Source organism: Hemicordylus capensis, chromosome 1 (assembly GCF_027244095.1).
Source record: "Hemicordylus capensis ecotype Gifberg chromosome 1, rHemCap1.1.pri, whole genome shotgun sequence".
Taxonomy (NCBI): Eukaryota; Metazoa; Chordata; class Lepidosauria; order Squamata; family Cordylidae; genus Hemicordylus; species Hemicordylus capensis.
In genome coordinates, this window is record NC_069657.1 from 101,351,678 (window position 1) to 101,373,718 (window position 22,041).

Here is a 22,041-nt window from a genome sequence, read left to right on the forward strand (position 1 = left end):
TCATCCAGCACTCTGTGTGTGTCTGTGTGCCTCCCACTATCAACTTCTCAATGCGAGGACCAATACGAACCAAACTGGGTACAGTTGTAGGGACACCTCAAGGGTGTAGTTTGTAATGATGTCATCCACCAAAATTCAGTATAGCAGATGCGTAAACATTTGAGGTGAAACTGGGCTAACCTGTGAACCACCTAACCAATTTGAATCAAATTTGCTACAGCTGTAGGGACACATAGGGACTCCTCAGTGTCATAGATTGTGATGATGTCATGCACCCCAATTCAAGATGGTGGATGTGTGAACATTTGAGGTGCAAGTGGGCTAACTTGTGAATCACCTAACCGATTTGAAACAAATTTGCTACCACTACAGGGACACATAAGGATGCCTCAATGGCATAGTTTGTAATGATGGCATCCATCCTGATTCAAGATGGTGGATGTGTAAATGTTTGAGGCACAAGTGGGCTAACTTGTGGTAAGTGGTCTAACCAATGTGAACCAAATTGGGTACAGTTGTAGTGAGTGACACATAGGGACACCTCAACAACATGGTTTGTGATGATGTCATCCACCCAGTGCATGATGGCAGACGCATGGACATTTGAGTCACAAATGGGCTAATTTGTGAACCGCCTAACTGGTTTGAACCAAATTTGCTATAGGGACGGGACAGCTCAACAGCATAGTTTGTGATGATGTCATCCAACCCAATTCAAGATGGCAAATGTGTGAATGTTTAAGGCTGAAGTGGGCTAACTTGTGAAGATAGTAATTATCCATTAAGATTATAGTGAAAGGAAAGTAGGCAGATTAGTTCTTACTAGATCAACTTGTTTTAAATATACTAACAGACCTTATGCCCGGTGTGATGCTTTGGCTAATGTCAGATTCTTTGAGAACAGTCTGTGTGCTGGTTGGTGTGCTGGTGAGTTTACTTCACAGGATTTCTACATTGTTTTACACACATTTTTGAAAGGACCTTTGCATTATTCTCCTATCCCCATGACAATTTTTCAGGGATTGTTTTTGTTTTGTTTTTCAGGGATCGTTCCCTTATTATATGGAAGCAAGTCTCACTGTGTTTAGTGGACTTTACTTCCTTCTAGGTGTGCACTTAGAATTGCAGGTTCAGTTATCAAAATGCTGCTGGAAAAGTCATGTGTTCACCAGCATCCTCTTTCTCACAGTGCTCAGCTACATTCTTCCAGAAAGCTCCAAAGAAGTACAGCAAGGAAATCTCAGATGTAATTCCCACCTAGTGTCAACACACTATTATTGTGTGTGTTTACTCAGAAGTAAACTCCAGTGGAATCAATGGGATTCCACTAATTTATTCCAAGCTTTGCTGAGGGCCTCTGTTTCCCCTCTTTGGTGGGGTTTGGAGCAGGGCTGTCCTTAGGGTGGGGCAACCAGGGCAATTGCCTCCACTTCTGCGCTCCCTCAGGGCCTGCTCGCTCTCTCTCTCTCTCACCTGCCTCTCCCAACCATGCCGGAGTACTCTGTTTCCAAGCCAATGGGAGGCTGCTGCTCAGAAAGGCGGCTTGGGCTCTGCGATTCCCCCGGCCCCACACTCTCTTTATCTCCTCTGATCTACCACCCACACTCTTTCTTCTTGCTCTGCTGCTGGGTAGGCCCCCCCTCAAATGGGCTTCTTTCAAGAGGTCCAACAAGTTCTGTGGTGGGTGGGGGCTCAGCTTTTAATAGGAGGAGAGAAAGGTGCTCCTGGGGCTCATTAGTCTAGACTGCAGCTGCCCCCCACCCCCCATGATCAGGTGGCACTTCTTCCCAGCTTCTGCCCTCTTTCAGACAAGCCACCTAATAATTGGGGTGGTGGGGGCAGCTGCAGGCTAGACTGATAAGGTCCAGGAGCACCTCTGTCTCCTCCTGTTGAAAGCTGAACCCCCCCTTCTGCAGCCCCCTTTTGAAGGTGGGGGGCAACTTACCGGGCAGCAGAGCAGGAAGAAAGAGAGCGAATAGTGGGGCAGGGGGGAAAGAGTGTGTGCATACATTGGTTTATTATGCCAAATACAACATACAGATATAGAAATTATATTGGAGGCCTCTTCTCGGTCTTACATCAGCAACATTCATGCACAGTGGCTGCAATATATATCTATATGATATAGATATACAAAGTGCAATTCCTGGGATGAACTGTATCCACAGTATATTTCTGAAAGAAAAGTAATGGTGTATTTCACATTAATGGCCCCATCCTAAAGACAGCCTTGGTTGGCTTGATGGATGACCTTTACCAGGGAATTGTGAGAGAGCGTGTGTCTCTGCTGGGTCTTTTGGATCTCTTGGCAGTGTTTGATACCAATGGCCATGGTATCCTTCTGGATCGCATGGGGGAACTGGGGATAGGAGGCAGTGGTTCTGCTCCTATCTCTTGGGTAGTTTCCAGAAGGTGTAACTTGGAGATTGTTGCTCCTCAAAATGGGAGCTATTATATGGAGTCTCTCAGAACTCCATTCTGTCACCAATGCGTTTTAATATCTACATGAAACTTCTGGGTGAGATCATCAGGAGGTTTTAGGTTATCGGTATGCTGATGACACCCAAATCTATTTACCATCATCATCATGATCATGATCATGATCATCATCATCAAATGGCACTCATTCCCTAAATGCCTTCCTACTGGCAGTAATGGGTTGGATAAGGGATAACAAATTGAAGCTGAATCCAAGCAAGACGGAGGTGCTCATTGTAGGGGGTCAGGACCCGAGAGGTGATTTAATTGTCTGTTCTGGATGGTGTTACACTCCCCCTGAAAGAAGAGGTGCATAGCCTGGGAGGCACATTATGAAACCTGAGAGATTTCTGTGCAGAGCTGAGAGTAGAATGCTCCCACATGTAGAATTACAGCCCTTTTTAGCCTTGACCAATCTCTCTTGCTCTCTTCTCTCTTTGGGACAACTATCCCCCACCGCTCTTTGGATCCCAAACTCTTCTGGATCCCCAACTCTCTTTGGTTTCTCAGGTTAAGGCAGTGGCCAGGAGTGCTTTTTATCAGCTGTGGCTGATACACCAGCTACTTCCATTTCTGGAGGTAAAGGTAAAGTGTGCAGTTGAGTTGGTGTCAACGCCTGGTGACCACAGAGTCCTGTGGTTGTCTTCGATAGAATACAGGAGCAGTTTACCATTACCATCTCCCATGCAGTATGAGATGATGCCTTTCAGCACCTTCCTATATCATTGCTGCCTGATATAGGTGTTACCCATAGTCTGGGGAACATACCAGTGGGGATTCAAACCAGCAACCTCTGGCTTCCTAATCAAGTCATTTCCCCCCTGCGCCATTAGGTGACCTTAAAACAGTGGTGCATATGCTGGTAGCCTCCAGGCTTGGCTAGTGCAATGTGCTCTACGTGGAGCTGCCTTTGTATGTAGTTTGGAAACTTCAGTTAGTCCAACATGTGGCAGCCAGATTGGTCTCTGGGATAACCCAAAGAGACCATATTATGCCATTATTTAAACAGTTGCAGTGGCTGTTGATAACTGTTTTTTAAAAATTTGTTTTTATATTGTTTTAAGCTGATGGTTGTAAATGATTGTTAATTTTTTGTTTCGAAGTTGTGCACTGCCCAGGGTCTCTGGATAGGGGGGTATGAAATGTCATAAATAAATACATAGAATGATGATCAAGAAGCACCCTACATTTGTGAAAAGTGGTTTTCCTTCAAGTTATCACAGTGGAGGAGCTGGGGGGGGAGCTATTTCTCTGGGGGCCACTTGCTGTGGCAGCCCGTGAATGCACCACTGGGGGGGGGGCGGCACGAGGCACCTTTAAGGATAAATTAATTCTGTGCTTACCTCTGCAGCTGCTGCACCTGAACACGGTTCAGAGAAGTGGCATGCCGCCCAGCAGCCCCTGCAGTAGGGAATCACCACCACCACTCACCTGGCTGCTGGCGGGGGCTCGGCTCTGTGTCAGCAAGGTGAGTAATGGCGGCGATTCCCTTAAAGGTGCCTCCTGCTGCCCCCCCGCAGTGGGGCGTTCACGGGCCGCCACTGGCCACTTGCACTCTTGCATCTGCTGGTTCCACCTGTGTCCAGACACAATACTGTAGTCCTAAGCATGCTTCCTATGAAAAAGTAGACATCATAGAACTAAATTGGTTTTACTTCTAATACGCTTGATGTATTGGTCTGACTGTATTTGCTGGTTTAAACCATTCATTTCAACAGATCCCTAGTTTTGTCTTGATTATGCCTTTTAAATGCAAGAAGGACCTTGATCAAGTAGATTTTGAATTAAGCAGCTTAAGCAAATGTCTTAAATGTGAACAGAGATCTCTTTTGGGCCATCAGCAAGCTTCTGAGTTTCCAATTCTATCAGGCAAAACAGTTCTGTGAACCTTGAAAACTTCTGTGTTCTTGTTACTCATTTCTATGTTAGTACAATACAATATATATATATTAACCTATATGACAGTATGTCCTTTGGAGCCACTGGCTACTGGACTCAGTCAATAGGAATAGATCTGCATGGAGTTCTCCTTTAAAAACTGATCAGAATCTACTGCCGGTATAAAATACTGTCATCAGGTTAGCTGTCATGAAATGATCAGATCGGATCTGCTCACTGGCTGACATACCACACAATGCTCCATTTGCACTTAATGCAATGAAAGCACTGTTGCATCTTCCTAAAGCAAGTTGTAGCCTTTAGAAATAATGGCCCTGTGATCACACAAGTCCCCTTGCACAATTTTGGCATCTCTACAACTGTGCTGTATCACAGTTTACGTTAGGAAGCATCAGTATCCGCACTGCACAGTATGTCAGCCAGCACCGTTTGATATTTTGGTCCCAATGTGAAATGCTGGCTTTGGACCTAGATATCATGAGGACTACCTTCTTCTGTATGTTCCTTCTTGGCTAGTTTGCTCAGCATTGGTGACCCTGCTCTGGACTCCTTCCAGTGGCTGAGTTGTAGCGGGTGGCTGGACCTTTTTAATTATGGTGCCAGCTCTGTGGAATGCTCTCCCTAGATAGGCCCATCTAGCACTGCCACTAATTGGTTTTAAATGCCTGGTAAAAAGATGGCTTTTAGGGGAGCTTTTGGTGTATCTTGTGCTGTAATCACCTTGCATTACTGCTCCACTCCTTCCTGTTTTATTTATTATTGATTGGAGGCTGGAAGTTTTTAAAATTGCAACATGCAGCTGACTGCATTTTTTGCTTTTATTGTTATTGTGGTATTTTGTTGTGTTTAAATGCTCTGACTTGCACGTCACTCTGGGTTCCAAAGGAACATGAAAGTTTAAAAATAAATAATAAGTGAATCCTAAACATTCAGTACTGTTACATTACTATAATATATATTTCCATCTTTACATAAAGATGAATTATCAGGAATATGGATTACCATCAAGGTTTTAGGTTGAGTTTTCTTTCACTGGTTTGGATGGAACTAAATTCCAAAGTGCAAACATTTGAACTAACCAGGTTATGGTGTGGGGCATAACTAATAAAGGAGTGTCTAAAAACAAGTTCAAAGGGCTTTTTAAATTAAGATTATCTTTGGTGCACTCCATTTTTTAAAAATTGATTCAATTTATCTGCCACCCTTCCTAAAGTGGCACAGGGGGGTTTACATTAAAAAAAACAAAAACCACATAATAAAACAATTTAAAAAACCCTGAAAACATTTAAACCAGATTAAAATTAAAATTAAACTTAGATATCATTAAAAGTCAGGCTAATAAAATGGATCTTTAAGGCTCTCCCAAACTCTCTATTAGTTTAGAATTCACAGGTTTTACAATGCAAGCATAGCAGTAAATATGGTTTCTTGGAAATATGATTATATAGCACAAAAGGGTGGAATTGTTACTGTTACAGAATATATTCCAAACATGCAAAGTACAAACTGTAAGTACTTTCTGGGCAGGCATTCTCATTAAAACATCCAAGTCAGCAAGTCAAACATTGGTCTTATCTTGCAGATGTAAGTGGTGTTCATTTGGATCCAGGCTGGTGATGATCTAGCAGCTGCAGCCCTCCAGGTATGAATTCTCAGTGACAGGAGTTCTGTTCTGCTGAAATGGTCTTCTCATCATTCTTCATTACCATATCCATCTTCCATGTTGTCCTGCATTCATTTGTAGTCACTGTGGTGTTTCCTCAATTTCTCAAAGTCTGACCATTGGTGTTAGAACCTGTGAAGAAAAAGAGAGAAGCTAAAAATTACATAAAAATGATTCCAATTCAAATGAATGGGCCTTACTTAAGCAGCACGGCTAAAACAATGCAGAACAATAAAGCAACTCCCACAGGAGTAATGTGTTTAGTTTGTATCCAAAATGTTGTACCCTATATCCAAGCTAAATGTATTATACATCACCATTAGTCTAATAAAAAGGACTTAAGGTTGCTTCACATGTTAGGTTTTCCTGCAAGGAAAACACTTTTATTCAGGAAAATACACGAAATGCTTCTATAGACGGTGATGTGGATGTGCTTACAATACATCCATGAGGATCTACAAATGGCTGCATTCTTTTCCTTATACAGGAGAGAGAGTAACATTTGAAGTATCTCACACTGTATCTTAGACAAATTTATTTGGAATCTCCATCATATTCAGTGGAGTTTGTTTCTATGTAAAGCAGTATATATATTTAAGAGTCATATGGTACATCCTTAAGGACTTTGGGCTCATTAATTTCAGTGGGATTTGGTGCACCTAACCTTATTTGGATTTCATAGTCTACCACCTTGACACTGAATGCACTTTATTAAGTTGCACAGTAATCCATGACCCTTGGAGGCTATTCTCCTGACCAGCCTAAACCAGCCTGGGGCAACCCAGCTGGGATTAGACTGGTTGTGAGAAGCAGTGGGATCCTCACGGATCCCTCTGCTCCCCACACGTTTAACTCTCTTAAGAAACTCAGCTGTTAGTCGAGATTAAGAGTGTGCGACTGTGTTTGTAAGGGTCTAAATTTATGTTTTGAATTACTATTATAGCAAGGGTAAATTTTATAGTTGATGCTTCATGAAGAGAGATGTGCAGGAAGTCCATTTTTGTTTATTTTGTTTGTTATGAATGAATATTATTATTGTTAAAATTAATAAAAACTGAATTTGGAGGGGAAAAAGAGATTAAGAGTGTGCTTGCACCCTTATCTTGGCTACCAGGTATTGTGTCTCTCTTTGGGCTGAGTTCAGCCTAAGGAGACACAGAGATGGGCACATAGACCACCCGTCTAATGGGGGAATCCCCAATGCAACGTGTGTGTCACACAATGCATTGTGGGATATCTGGAGACACGAACAACAAGTTTCAGCCCCAGATCTCTCTGCCCTGCTCCATGTCTCACGGAGCTGCATGGAGCTGGGCTGCCCCTGTGGGTGTGTGGGAGGTGCGCTGAAGATGGATGGTCTGGTTGTCTGGAGGGAAGGTAGGTTAAGAGCAGCCTTCCCCCCATGCCCTCCCAGCCCACCCCTGATGATTGTGAGAATTGCCTCTTGGCCAAAAAATATATAAGGTTAAGATTGCTGAAACTTTGACTGGTAAACATTTTCACAAAGAAATCCCCCCGCCAAATATGAAATGTCATGGTTAGATAGAAAGTTGCATGAAGTAATGCATCTCAGTCCTAGACCCATTCACAGAAATGTATATCATAGTGAGTTCATTGGTCTATATTGTACAAGCAATCAAAAACATAAACATATTCTATGATGCTCTGTGTAAGACAATCACAATCGATTGGTACTGAACATAATGCATTGATTTCTGTGCATGTGTGCTTAGGATTGTAGCTTAACACTCATTTCAATTCAATTCATTTTGTGGAAGGCCAGATGGGTGGTGATTTCAATGGCACTGCATGTGACACTCTCATCCTTATGTCACCTTAAGTTCCATTACAGTTCACATGGCCACTGGCACAGGAAGGCTGGCAGCCACAAATTTTACTTGAACATGCTGTTCATGGCAAGTCAATGGTAGGCGGGCATCCCCATATCTAAGATTGGCTTCTTTGATTACTACTATAAACCACTCTAACTGGGTTAGTAGTAGTGACCACAAGCCTAATCCTGTATGTACATGGTCATACCTGCAAAGGGTCAATTTATACGAAATATAGTTCCTTGGCATACCAGAGCAATTTTTAAAAAGTGCCTCTATCCAGAATGACAGCCAATACATATAGAAATACTTATGACTGGATCACATTGGTGGCTCAGCTCAGGCCATCATGGGGGCCCATGTGGCTGACTTGTGTTCGAATGCTTGTAAACTTGAGATTTCTTCCTAATAAGAACCAATCTACTTATGTTCAGAGCATAAATCTAAACACAAGTGGGATTAGAACCCAGGTACAAAAAAGGAAGCAGCATCCATTTTCATATTTTATGGAACATCACACATTTGCAAAGTACTGATAAATATAATATTTGAGAAATAGCTTGGCACATCTTCACTTCTTCTTTTTTTAGCCTTGCTTTGCTGGAAGGCTTTGGGCATTCCAAGCCACAGCCCTTGCAGTCTTTGATGGAATAGGGAAGGCCCAACCAGGTAGTCATTTGGGCCTGGCCGTAGTCTTTTGATGAGTGAGACAGAGGCTCTTTGGCTGATGAGGACACACACACACATCTATCTATCTATCTATCTATCTATCTATCTATCTATCTATCTATCTATCTATCTATCTATCTATCTACATACATACACAGAGAGAGTTCTTTCTCTCTTCTTTAACTTTCCTGAGAGAGGTGAAGAGGAAAGTTCTCTGCCTGGAGCTAAATACCTTCCTAAGCGCGCTCTTATTGATGCTCATTGAGCTCACGGAGTGCCTGAATGGGACATGCTATATTAAGACACCTAAGGCGTTCACCTTTAGAATTCAGCACAAGGAACAGTAACTGTTGGGTTGTTCAAAGCTTTGCTAGTCTCTCCCCCTCCTCCTTCTCCCCCCTTTTTTTTCTTGAAAATCCTTCTATTGTGCCAATCAAGCAGATGGTTTGCAGGAAATATAGCTTGGCCCCAATGACCGAAACTAATTTTAACTAGCTTTCCAAACCTGGCACGTTTGTTTTGCTCTTTCAAACCAGCTCCAAAAACAGCTGGCAAGGGTGAATTAAACCCATTAAAGACACATTTATAAGAAATTATATTCACATAGGTTGCCTGAATCTACCCCCGTTCCCCCTCCATCCCCCAAGAGGGGGGAGAGATGAGTGCATTGAAATGAAAATGGCCCTGCATACACTACCCTCCTTAACATCGCCTGAAAGTCTCAAAACATTTTACTAAATAGATTAACTTGACTATTGTTTTGCATCACATTTATCAGCTTCATTAAGTGAATAGCTGAACAAATATATTACGCATGCATGAAAAGCTCTTTTGGGGGCTGCCTTATTGTGTCCTCAGCCCTGACAGGTGGTTAACTGTGTGGTGTGTTTTTTCTTTTTTCTTTTGCTTTTTTTTTTCCTTCCCCAAAGAAAGAAGGGATCTTGGATAGAGCAGCAGAGACGAGACTTGGCAAAGGAACCTGGAGGCGAGAGTTACTTTCTTCCACCCCTTCCATTCAGGCTGGCCAGCCCTGAACGACCATGTTCTCAAATAGTGTTGGAAGAACTGATCAGTCAGGTCAAAAGTAACTCCCTGGAGTTTTGTCCTGGTTTCTTTGCAGGGCCAACAGCAAGGCTGGTTAATTGGCCCCTTCCTAGCACATCGCTCTTGTCTGTTTTGACTTTTCTTTTCCCAGTTTCCATTTCTCTGTTGATGGGCTGACATATTGTGCAATAGTACAGCAGCCTAGTAATGGTGCAGTTATAGAATTTGCATAAGTTGTACAAATGCAATTTTGGGACAAATTGCATTACACAAGAGTAAGCTTATTAAATTTCCAACACTTAGAAATAATAGGTGGTACATCACACAGCTCTGTGAAAGGAGCTCTAACCACCAGGCACTGCTGCCCCGTGGAACAGCCTCCTCACAATGACCTCATTCTCTTGCACAGTAAGCAAGCCACTGTAAAAAGACAAATAGGGCAACTGTATGTAGCAACGGAAAACAGCTTTACTTTGCTAAGACTAAATAAATGTCACAGTGGCTCGGCTGTCATTGAGGTGGTAATTCTGTATTCGGTATGTAAGTATGCATGCACTAAATCTGTATACCTTCCAACTGACAATACCCTCGGGGTGGTTTGCAATCAAAAGACATTAAACATTAAAATCAAATCTAAAACAATAATACCAAACATAAGAACCTAAAAACAATAAAACAACCAGTAAAGCTGAAAAAGCCAGTAGAGAACCAGCAGGAACCAATATAAACAACACAGTTACAGGCCAAATGCTCAACAGAACAAGGTGTTTGCCTGGTGCCTAAATGTATATAAAGAAGTTGCCAGGCGGGCAACAAAAAGTTACCTAGGGAGGGCATTTCACACATGGGGGCCACTACCATAAAGGTTCTCTCCCTGCCTGGTAGCTACCCATTGTACCTTTGTAATGCTGTACAACTTTAGGCTGCATGTGGGCGCTGTTATGACTGAGAATTTATGCAAAAAATCTCTGTTCATAGAAACCTAGGATGCCAAAGAGAAAGGCCTAGCATTCTTTCAGTTTTTTGGTTCTAGAGTTCTGGTATGGGGTAATCATTGCATCATTTGAACTTCTACTTACAGTCTAAAATGTTATAGGTTCAAAAAAGGTTTACCACAAACAAAGGCGAGAAATGGGATATATGAGATATATATGAGATAACATATATGGGATATATGTTTTTTCATTTTTCACATTTTTGTTGTAACAGATACTTACTGATATTTTTTATACACACACACACACACACACACACACACACACACACCTTACCCCCGCAAAAAAGGATCCTCAAAGTGGTGTACAGCAGATAAAAATAAAAGGTACAATAAGCAGTAAAGAGCCAACTAAAAGACTGCAACTGAACAATAAAATATTCAAATAGCACATGAACAGAATCAGCAAGAAGACCAAGCAGTAATAAAAAACCAAACAGTTCTGGAGGGTAGAATTAAACACCAAAGGAATGCTGAAAGAGGATAATCTTCGCCTGTCAATGAAAGCTTAATAAGGAAAGGCCCAGGATAGTCTCCCAGGAGAGGAAGTTCCATAGCTGGTGCTGCAGTCAAGGATGCCCTATCCTGCCCTGTCCTACCCACCCTCCTCCCCATAGAAGTCCTCCACAGGCTTCAAACCCATTTCTAGAGGGGGACCCTCCAGAGTAGAATAGCATGTAACACAGTGGGGCTACCAAGCGGGTAGAATCATTCCATGTTTTTGTCCCAGTTAGGCTTGGCCAGCTCATACAAATATGGTTTGTGTGCATATGGGTTTGTTTAGGATTAATGTTAGGCTAGTTATCTAAGCCTCTAATAGATGCAGATCCTTCTGATTTTGATGATATTAGTGTACAATTGACTTCAAATAATTTTGAAGGGTCCAAGTCTAACACAAGTACAAACATGCCTGAATGCCAAGTCCATGAAAGCCCCTGCAAGCTTTGGGCCAGGCAGTCTTACCCTTGCACCAGGTAATGTAGCCAAGGCTCCTGCCAGCAACCACCGTAACAGTATGTTATATTATAAAATTTAAGAAATGCCTTGGAGAGTCATGACAAAGGTGTATCTATTTCAGAACTCATGACCTGTAACTCTGTTACATTGTATAGACAGTAAGGTCATTCTCATGACCATCATACCCAGGGCTGGGCAGGGCTGGGGGGAAGGCAGGGTCATTCCTACCTTCCCCCACATGACCAAAGGTGATCCTCCAGCAGTGCTGCTCACCTGCTCACATGATCGCCGATGCAGCAAGCAGTATGGTGACCTGGAGGCCGGGAAAGTGAAGCCCAGGGGTGTAGCAAGGTTGGAGTGGGCCCAGAGACAAGATTTTAAAATCCCCCCCCCCCAGTCATTTAATGGTACGAGAGATAGACATGCTGTTCTGGTAGCTCCAGGTCTTAACACTCACATCAATTTCAGAGGATGAATACAACTGAAGGAAGCCCGGGCAGGTGCGTGGCTGGGTCAGTCATGTGACTTGCCTCTGGGGGGGGCCCCCAAGGCAGTGGGGCCCCAGACAACTCTCTCCCCTTGCCCTATTATAGTTACACCCCTGGTGAAGCCACAATGCACCACACAAGCAGTGGTAGAAACACTAGAGGCTGGGTCGCTCCTTCCTGTGGCCTTTATCATTTCAATGGCTGCCGGCAGCCCAGCTGCCCACACAACCAGGTGATGGGATAGGAGGGCATCCCACAATGCACCACATGAGCAGCGTGGAAACACTAGAGGCGGGGTTGCTCCTTCCTCTGGCCTTTATTGTTTCAATGGCTGCCCATACGACCAGGTGATGGGATAAGAGGGCATTTTTAGCCCACATTCCCCCAAGTCCTGCTATGCTGCCTCATCGTTGCTCTGTGTGTGTGTGTGTGTGTGTGTGTGTGTGTGTGTGTGTGTGTGTGTGTGTTCCTGGGAGGGATGAGGGAAGTATGCTGGGAGGTATACTCCCAGGTCATCCCAGCTGGCACCTACATTGGGCAGCAATGATATAGGAAGGTGCTGGAGGTGGACGATCACTTCAGTGACAACGACAAAGGCATCATTTCATATTGCGTGGGAGAATGTAATGGCAAGCCATTCCTGTATTTTACCAAGAAAACCGCATGGATAGACAAAACAGAATGATTGTCGATGTAGTGCCGGATGACTGGCCGCTCAGGTGGGATGGTACTCAACATGCTACTGAGGAAATGCTAAGGATCTCTCAGAGTACGGATGGTGTTTATGATGCGGTTAGACTAAAGCCTTTTGGATGTCTAGCAGCTGATGTTGCTGTGCGGGAAAAGAAAATCCAAAGCTGCAAAGACAGAATTACAATGGGAATGTGGAACGTAAGAAGCTTGAATATGGGAAAGCTCTACACAGTGAAAGATGAAATGAATCAACTACAGATTGACATCTTGGGCATCAGTGAATTAAAATGGTCTGGAATGGGACACTTTCAGTCAGAAAACCATACCATTTACTACTCAGGACACGAAAACCAAAGAAGGAATGGTGTTGCTTTCATAGTCAGGAGGGATATAGCAATGACAGTACTTGGATACAATGCGGTCAGTGACCGACTAATATCAATTAGATTTCGTGGACATGACAGTTCTTAAAGTCTATGCCCCATCAACTAATGCAGAAGAAGAGGAAGTTGATTAATTTTATGCTCAAGTCCAGTCTGAAATTGAAACTGACAGAACATGCAAGCAAGATGTGATGCTGGTAGTTGGAGACTGGAATGCCAAAGTTGGAAAAGGTAAGGAGGAAAACACAGTCAGCCTATATGGCCTAGGAAACAGAAACAAAGCAGGAGAACGACTTATTAGTTTCTGCCAAGCCAATGATCTCTTCATTGCTAACACATTCTTTAAACAACAAAAGTGGTGCCTATTCACATGGACATCACCAGATGGAGTACATAGAAATAAAATTGATTACATTATTGGTGCAAGGAGGTGAAAGACCTCAGTTATAACAGCAAAGACATGGCTGGGGGCTGATTGTGGAACAGATCACAAACTGCTCATGTGCAAGTTCCAAATTAAGCTAAAGTGGAAAAGCAAAGCTATCCAGCTCCCACAATATGATCTTGAGAATGTACCCATCATTTTCAAGGAGAACATCAGGAACTGCTTTGAAGTTCTGAACCTCATTGATAGGGAATCAGAGGAACTGTGGAATGAAATCAAAGAAGTTGTTAAGGATAAATGTGAAAAGAGACTGCCAAAGACTAAGAAATAGAAGAATGCAACATGGATGTCAGAACAGACAGTGGAAATTGCCAAGAAGAGGAGAGAAGCAATGCAGATTAGAGCCCTACATGGAAGGGGAAATGCCGGATGTTCAAGCTGGTTTCAGAAAAGGCCAAGGAACAAGAGACATCATTACTATAGCAATAGCAATAGCACTTACATTTATATACCGCTCTATAGCCGGAGCTCTCTAAGCGGTTTACAATGATTTAGCATATTGCCCCCAACATTTCTGGGTACTCATTTTACCGACCTCGGAAGGATGGAAGGCTGAGTCAACCTTGAGCCCCTGGTCAGGATCGAACTTGTAACCTTCTGGTTACAGGGCGGCAGTTTTACCACTGCGCCACCAGGGGCTCCTAATGCATGGTGGATAATTGAGAAAGCCAAAAAATATCAAAAAGATGTCAATATGTGCTTTATTGACTACAGAAAAGCCTTTGATTGTGTTGACCATGTCAAGTTGTGGAATATCCTTAGGAAAATGGGCATTCCAGAACACCTCATTGTTCTCATGAGAAACCTATACACAGGACAGGAAGCCACAGTCCAGATGGAACATGGTGAAACAGACTGGTTCCAGATGGGCAAAGGAGTAAGACAAGGCTGTATACTTTCTCCATTTTTATTCAATTTATATGCTGAACATATACTGAGAGAAGCTGGATTGGAATAAGAGGAGTGTGGTTTTAAAGTTGGAGGAAGAAACATCAATAACTTGTACTACACTGATGACACCACTCTGATAGCTGAGAATGCAGATGATCTGCAAGCTCTAATAATGAAAGTCAAGGAGCACAGTGAAAAAATGGGTTGACAACTAAATGTAAAGAAGACTAAACTAATGACAACGGTTACAGCAACCAGCCTCAGAATTGATAAAGATGACATTGAAGTGGTGGATAGCTTCTGCCTTTTAGGATCGACCATCAGCAGTAAAGGATCCAGCAGTCAAGAAATACGCCACAGACTAGCACTTGTTACGGCTGCAATGAAGGCCTTGGAAAGGATATTTAGATGCTGTGATGTGTCTACACCTATAAAGATTAGAATGGCTTGGACAATGGTTTTCCCTGTGACACTCTATGGATGCGAAAGCTGGACTTTGAAGAAGCAAGATAGAAAAAGCATTGACGCTTTTGAACTTTGGTGCTGGAGAAGACTTTTGAGCATACCATGGACAGCCAGGAAAACAAACAAATGGATCATAGAACAAATCAATCCAGAATTTTCACTCGAGGCACAAATGACCAGGCTCAAACTATCATACTTCAGACACATTATGTGAAGAACCAGCTCCCTTGAGAAGTCCATAATGCTGGGAAAAATTGAAGGAAAGAGAAGAAGAGGACAACCAGCAGCAAGGTGGATGGACTCGATTGTAACAGCAATGAATGTACTACTGAGAGACTTTAAAGGTCCAGTTGAAGACAGATCATCCTGGAGAGAATCTATCTATGTGGTCGCTAAGAGTTGACACCAACTTGATTTATTTATTTATTATTTATTTATTATTAAAACTTTTATACCGCCCTTCCAAAAAGCTCAGGGCGGTTTACATTAAAACACCATTAAAATCAGTTAATAATTAAAACAAAAATTATAAAGCATAAAACAATGATTAACTATTAAAAACATCATAAAACAACATTTAAATAATCAGAACAATTTAAAAACAAGTATTAAAAAGCTGAGAAAGCTTGGTTGAAGAGATGTGTTTTCAGGTGTTTTCTGAAAATTGCCAGAGATGGGGAGGATCGTATCTCAGCAGGGAGCGCATTCCACAATCTCGGGGCAGCAGCCGAGAAGACCCGTCTCTGTGTAGCCACCAAACGAGTTGGTGGCAACTGGAGATGGACCTCCTCAAGTGACCACAATGGCCGGTGGGGCTCATAGCGAAGAAGACGCTCTCTTAAATACCCAGGGCCTAAGCCGTTTAGGGCTTTATAAGTTATAACTAGCACTTTGTATTTTGCCTGGAAGCCTATTGGCAGCCAGTGTAACTCCATCAACAAAGGAGTAATGTGGTCTCTCCGAGATGACCCAGAGACCAACCTGGCTGCCGCATTCTGAACCAACTGAAGTTTCCGGACTACGTACAAAGGCAGCTCCACGTAGAGCGCATTAGAGAAGTCCAGTCTGGAGGTTACCAACAAATGTACCACTGTTTTGAGGTTATTGATCTCGAGAAACGGGCGCAGCTGGCGTATCAGCCAGAACTGATAGAAAGCACCCCTGGCCACTGCCTCAACCTGAGAAACGAAGGAGAGACGTTGATCCAGAAGTACTCACAGACTGCGAACCTGTTCCTTTTGGGGAAGTGTGACCCCGTCTAGAACAGGCAGATCAAAATCGTCTCCAGAGTTCCGACCCCGCACAATAAGTACCTCCGTCTTATCTGGATTCAGCTTCAGTTTATTCTCCCTCATCTAGCCCATTACTGCTTCCAGGCAGGCATTTAGGGAGGATATGCCAACTCCTGAAGAAGTTGACATGGAGAAGTAGATCTGGGTGTCATCCGCATACTGGTAACACCCAGCTCCAAATCCCCTGATGATCTCTCCCAGCGGTTTCATGTAGATGTTAAAAAGCATTGGAGAGAGTATGGAGCCTTGAGGAACACCATACTTAAGCTCAGATTTTTTCCAATCGACACCATCTGGAATCTGTCCGAGAGGTAGGAGCGGAACCACTGTAAAACAGTGCCTCCCACCCCCAACCCCCTCAGACATTCCAGAAGGATTCTATGGTCGATAGTATTGAAAGCCGCCGAGAGATCCAAGAGGACCAACAGAGTCACACTTCCTCTGTCAATTCCCAATTGGAGATCATCCATTAGGCCGACCAAGGCAGTCTCCACCCCATAGCCTGCACAAAAACCAGTTTGAAATGGGTCTAGATAATAAGTTTCCTCCAAGACCGCCTGGAGCTGAGAGGCCACCACCCTCTCAATTACCTTGCCCAGCCATGGGAGATTGGAAACTGGCCTATAATTGCTCAACTCTGAGGGATCTAACGCAGGCTTCTTTAGAAGAGGTCTAATAATTGCCTCCTTAAGACAAGGAGGCATCCTGCCCTCCCTCAGAGAAGCATTTATGATTTCTACCAGGCCACCTACAACAGCCTCCCTGCTAGATAGAACAAGCCATGTTGGAGAAGGATCAAGAGGACAAGTGGTAGGCCTCACTGCTCCAAGCAGCTTGTCCACATCATCAGGAGTCACAAACTGAAATTGATCCAGTCGAATCGTATAAGAGGAGTTGTCGGACACCTCCAGTTCAGACATCAAATTAATTGTGGAGTCTCCATCTAGGTTGGCCCGAATCCGAGAGATTTTGTCAGCGAAAAATTCATTAAACACACCACAGCGGGTAACTGATGCCTCCAAATTCTGGTTCAAGGGAGAGGGAGCAGATACTAGTCCCCTCACAACCCTGAACAACTCCGCCGGACGTGAACTCGCAGAGGCAATACGGGCAGAAAAGAACCGTTTCTTTGCCACACGTATCGCCTGAGCATATATCTTTAAATGTGCTCCATGTCATAATCTGTCGGATTCGAGTCGAGTTTTTCTCCACTTGTGCTCCATTCGCCTACCTTGCCACTTCAGCCCCCGTAGATCTTCCGTATACCAAGGGGCCAATTTTGAAGCAGGTTGGAGGGGACGCTTAGGAGCAATCGTGTCTACTGCCCTGGTGAGCAAGTTGTTCCAGTTCTCAACCAGGGCATCAACAGGATCACCAGCAGAGCCAACATTAAATCCCTCCAAGGCTTCTTGGAATCCTACCGGATCCAGTAACCTCTTCGGGTGGACCATTCTAATAGGCCCCTCGCCCCTGCGAAAGTGGAAAGCGGTTGTAAGTCCAACCTTAACCAGATGGTGGTCCGTCCATGACAACGGGGAGATCGTAGGAGTCCCCACCCACGGAACACCACCCTGATCAGAATAAAAGACCAAATCAAGCGTGTGACCTGCAATATGCGTCAATCCAGAGACCGCTTGGGATAGGCCCATAGTCGTCATGGCCGCTATGAATGCCTGAGCTGCCACGGATAAATTGGTCCCAAAATGAACATTGAAGTCCCCCAGCACCAAAAGTCTGGGAGACTCCAACGCAAGTTCCGCGACCAAGTCCGTGAGCTCAGTAAGGGATTCCGCTGGGCAGCGGGGCGATCGGTACACCAACAGAAGTCCCAATCTATCCCTGGTCCCCAAACACAAGTACACACATTCGATATGGTTCGATACCCTAACAGGGACCCTGGTAAGGGAGATGTTATCCTTATAGACCACAGCCACTCCACATCCCCGCCCACATCCCCTCACCTGCTCCTCTACAGAATATCCTGGCGGGAGAAGCTGGGACCAAACTGGACCACTAGCCTCCCCCAACCAAGTCTCAGTAATACACATCAGGTTGGCCCCTTCATCCATGATCAAATCATGGATGAGTTCTGATTTATTTTGGGCTGACCTGGCATTGCAGAGGAGCAAGGTAAGGTTATGTGGGTTGTTGGCAGTGCTCCCCAAGGTCAAAGAGCTGGCAGGACAGCCGGAAAGGGGGACAGCTATTAGATTTCTGACCACCCTTCCCCTGGAACAGCCTGCTGACCTTCCAGCGTTTCTTCTTCTATTACCCAACACCACTGGAATAGCTGCCCTACCTTCAATGAAGGCACTCCCTGGCTCCCCATCTCCAGACAAACCCACACACATTACAACTTCAACCCAAGCTCAGCACAGCTTAAAACGGATTAAATAGAAGCCCCACTATTGAATGCCTCCCTCTATACAAATGGTTGGACAAAGTGTCCAGCCCTCGCCCTCGTTTCTCCCCCAAAGGGGCAACCCCCTTTGGTGTCGCCCCTTCGGTGGCGACCCCGCCGCCACTGGCAGTCTTCCTATATAGGCTGAGCAGTAAGCTCAGCAGGTGGAACCAGGAAAAACTGCCCAGTCACCCTTACAGCCCCAGTCCTGCAAAGCCTCTCCGCAAGCAGTCCTGGGGGGAGGCAGATGGCAACCAGGGAGGGCAGAAGAGAAGAGGCAGGCACCCCAGTCAGGCAGGCAGAGAAGAGGCAGGCACCCCAGTCAGATGGCACTTAATCAATTAAAAAAAGCCCAGGCTACCCGGCTGAGGAGTGCTGGGATCCTGGCATTCTCACAAGGAGCTCTACCTAGATAGGGCTGCACTACCCAGGTAGAGCTAGTTGTAAGAAAGTCCTCACAGTCTTCTGTGGTACCCTGGTATACTCTCAGCGTACTTTCTGTGGTCTGGATACTGAAAAAACAAGTTAAATTTTTCTTCATAAGGAATATTCAACCCTTCTGATCAATTTATCCACCCTTTTCAGTATCTTCCCTAGCACTACAATATCCTTTAAAACTGTTAAATGTTGTTATTTATATATACCTCTTTTAAACGAACTTCTCAAAGCTATTTACCTAGGAAAATATATGAGAAAATGGTTCCATGTCCCCAAAAGGCTCACAATATGAAAAGAAACACAATGGAGACACTAGCAATAGCCACTGGAAGGACTCTGTGTAAGTGCCTTTTCACCAGTTAGCAATTTTTATAATGAGCAGCCAAATACAAAATGGGCACACTACAGACTGGCTGAAACACTGAGCAAAGATGGTGCAGTGAGAGAGATGGTGCAGCGAGAGATCAGCCTAGCAAAACTTTCCAACTAACTGAGCTGGTGCAGTGGGGAAGCTGCAAGTTTCATCCCCAAGTGCTGTACAGCCCTCAAGGACTTATTCTCACATGGCACAGAGGGCTTCTTGGAGAATGGGAGGGCATTAAAAATTGCTGCTTCCCTACTGCACTGGTGCAGTTAGCTGGGCAATTCTATTAGGCTGCTCTCTCACTGCACCAGTGCATCTTTGCTCTGTATGTCAGCAATTGATATTAAGGAAGCTTAAAATAAAATAAGCTGTCATTTTCAATTTCCTTTTCACTGAGCTTTTATTAATGTCTGTGTTATGTATGGAGAGGTAAAACAGCATTCTATCATGTATTTCCCCCAACCTCCCCACCAACCTTCCATGATTTCTCAAAGCTTTATTTTTGTACTATTCGTGCTAGAACTGCGCTGTGTTTTTAAAAATGAAGTTGTGGAAAAAATGGCTAATTTATGGGGAACAGAAGTTGAAAAGCACACATTAAACTGCAACACCACAGTTGGGTCTCTCCACTTCCATATTTATAAGAGATTTGCTAACTATTAGTGAAAGTGACTCAGTTTCTCCAGGAAAAGTCTCTTTTGACTGTTTGTCTTCATACAAGGGCCTTTCATGGTATCGTGTGTGTGTGTATATACTTCTTTAATACTTCTCTCCAGACATTTTTTAAAAATTGTGTAAGTTAAAACATAAAAAGGGAACTGCAACAAAGAACAAACGTTTTGACGTATATACGTCAGTTTCTGTGTTCTATGTCCCACTGTTTAAAATCCAAACTCTTATATCCACAAATTTCACCAATCAAGAGAGAAAGAAAGAGAACACAGTCACTATACAATGCAGTAAGTGGATATTCTGCATAAAATAGGAAAAGCATAAGCATGCCACTCTTGGGCTTGGTTCAGACGTAACGTCAAACCAGAGTTGACCGGGCAGAGGTTGGAACTCCAATCCAGTACATCCAAATGTGTAAAACCACAGTTTGATGGCAAAAGCGACCTCTGGTTTGCCTCTCCAAACTCCAAATTGAACTTTCGGTTTGCATAAAGGTCCAGCGCCAAGACCTCTGGTTTGGCCACCAAAGTTACATCGTACTCTGGACTCTGCCATAACTGCAGTTTTGCGCCAATTTTCAAACCACATACATAGAGGTGGGTGCGCAGACCCACCCAGCGACGTGGCTGCTCTATGCCATCGGTGCTTCTTGCTGGCTGTTGCTTGGATAACAAGCCCCTCCCCTCCTGTCACCTTTGCAGCTATGCAATTGCCCGGCAACAGGGATGCCATGATGCCCCATTGCAGCCTTGCCATTCTTTCAATGGGCATTCCCTATACCAACTCTGTCCCTTCTCCCACCACTTGGCAAGCAGGAGAGAAAGGGGACAGGATGACAGCATGGACACCAAGTGCTTTTCTCCCCGAGAAGTAAGCAACAGTGTTGTACGTTCACAAGCACAAACACTCCAAGTGGCTATATAAGCAGGTCACACCATCACAGCACCAGGAGGGGAATATTTGGCATGTGGGGTGGGGTCTCATGGTCAGTCTCTAGGGTTACTCATGAGAAGAACCACCTGTGAGGAGTGTGTGTGTGTGTGTGGGTGCTCTGAGGTGTTGTGTTGCATTCTGCAACCTTTCCTGTCTTTGAGCACTAATATCAAATTTACTATGTGGTGTTTGAACACTTGCCACAACAGAGTGCTCTCTCATGAGAGTGCCAGGCAGGGGCCGAGCCACCATTGGGCGAAAGGGTTCAAAGAACCCAAGCCACCAATGGCGAGAAGCCGCCAAGAGAGCCCCGCCCTGTGTGGCTTGGGCTCCATAGGAGCCCAGAGCGAATTCCCCCCTCCCATGCCTGGGCCGCCGAGAGCCCAGGCAAACTTCCTGCCAAGTATTTCAGGCAGCTCCGACTGCCTAATAGAACGTTTTCCCCTTCTTCTCCCTCTCTGGAGAGTGGGGGGGGGGGGAACGTCCTATTAGGCAGCCAATCCTGCCTGAAATGACGCTCTGAGAGCAGATTTGGGCTCTCGGCAGCCCAGGCCACGCCCCCTTGCAAATGACAAAGTCACATGACAAGGGGGCATGGCCTGGGCTGCCGAAAGCCCGAACGAGCTCTCGGAGCGTCATTTCAGGCGGGGTCGGCTGCCTAATAGGACGTTTTCCCCTCTCTCTCCCTCCAGAGAGGGAGAGGAAGGGGAAAACATTCTATTAGGCAGTCAGAGCTGCCTGAAATACTTGGCAGAAAGTTTGCCTGGGCTCTTGGTGGCCCGGGCGTGGGAGGGGGGAGTTCACTCTGGGCTCCTATGGAGCCCAAGCCACGCCCCATGAGCGTGACGTCACGCGCACGGGCATTTCGGAAGGGGCCGCTGAGCGGGGCTGGACACAGGCTGCCACTCGGCTGGCTCCACACCTGGTGCCAGGCCATTGGGGCTCAGTAACCAAGCAAGAATGCTCAAGGGAAAATGTTGGGATGGGTACTTTGGCAAGTGCTGTTCCAGTCTTGGTGACTGCCAACAAGTAACTGTTAT

The 22,041-nt window shown here is 44.7% G+C and overlaps 1 long non-coding RNA gene across 1 annotated transcript in view; it reads right to left on the minus strand.

Moving 5' to 3' along the window:
• Window positions 1-3,849: 3,849 nt before the first annotated feature.
• LOC128335027 (uncharacterized) overlaps window positions 3,850-22,041 on the minus strand; it is a 173,695-nt gene continuing 155,503 nt past the window's right edge. The window contains exon 3 of the long non-coding RNA XR_008311486.1: window positions 3,850-6,172. This is a non-coding gene — a long non-coding RNA (uncharacterized LOC128335027). The remainder of the gene's footprint in view (window positions 6,173-22,041) is intronic.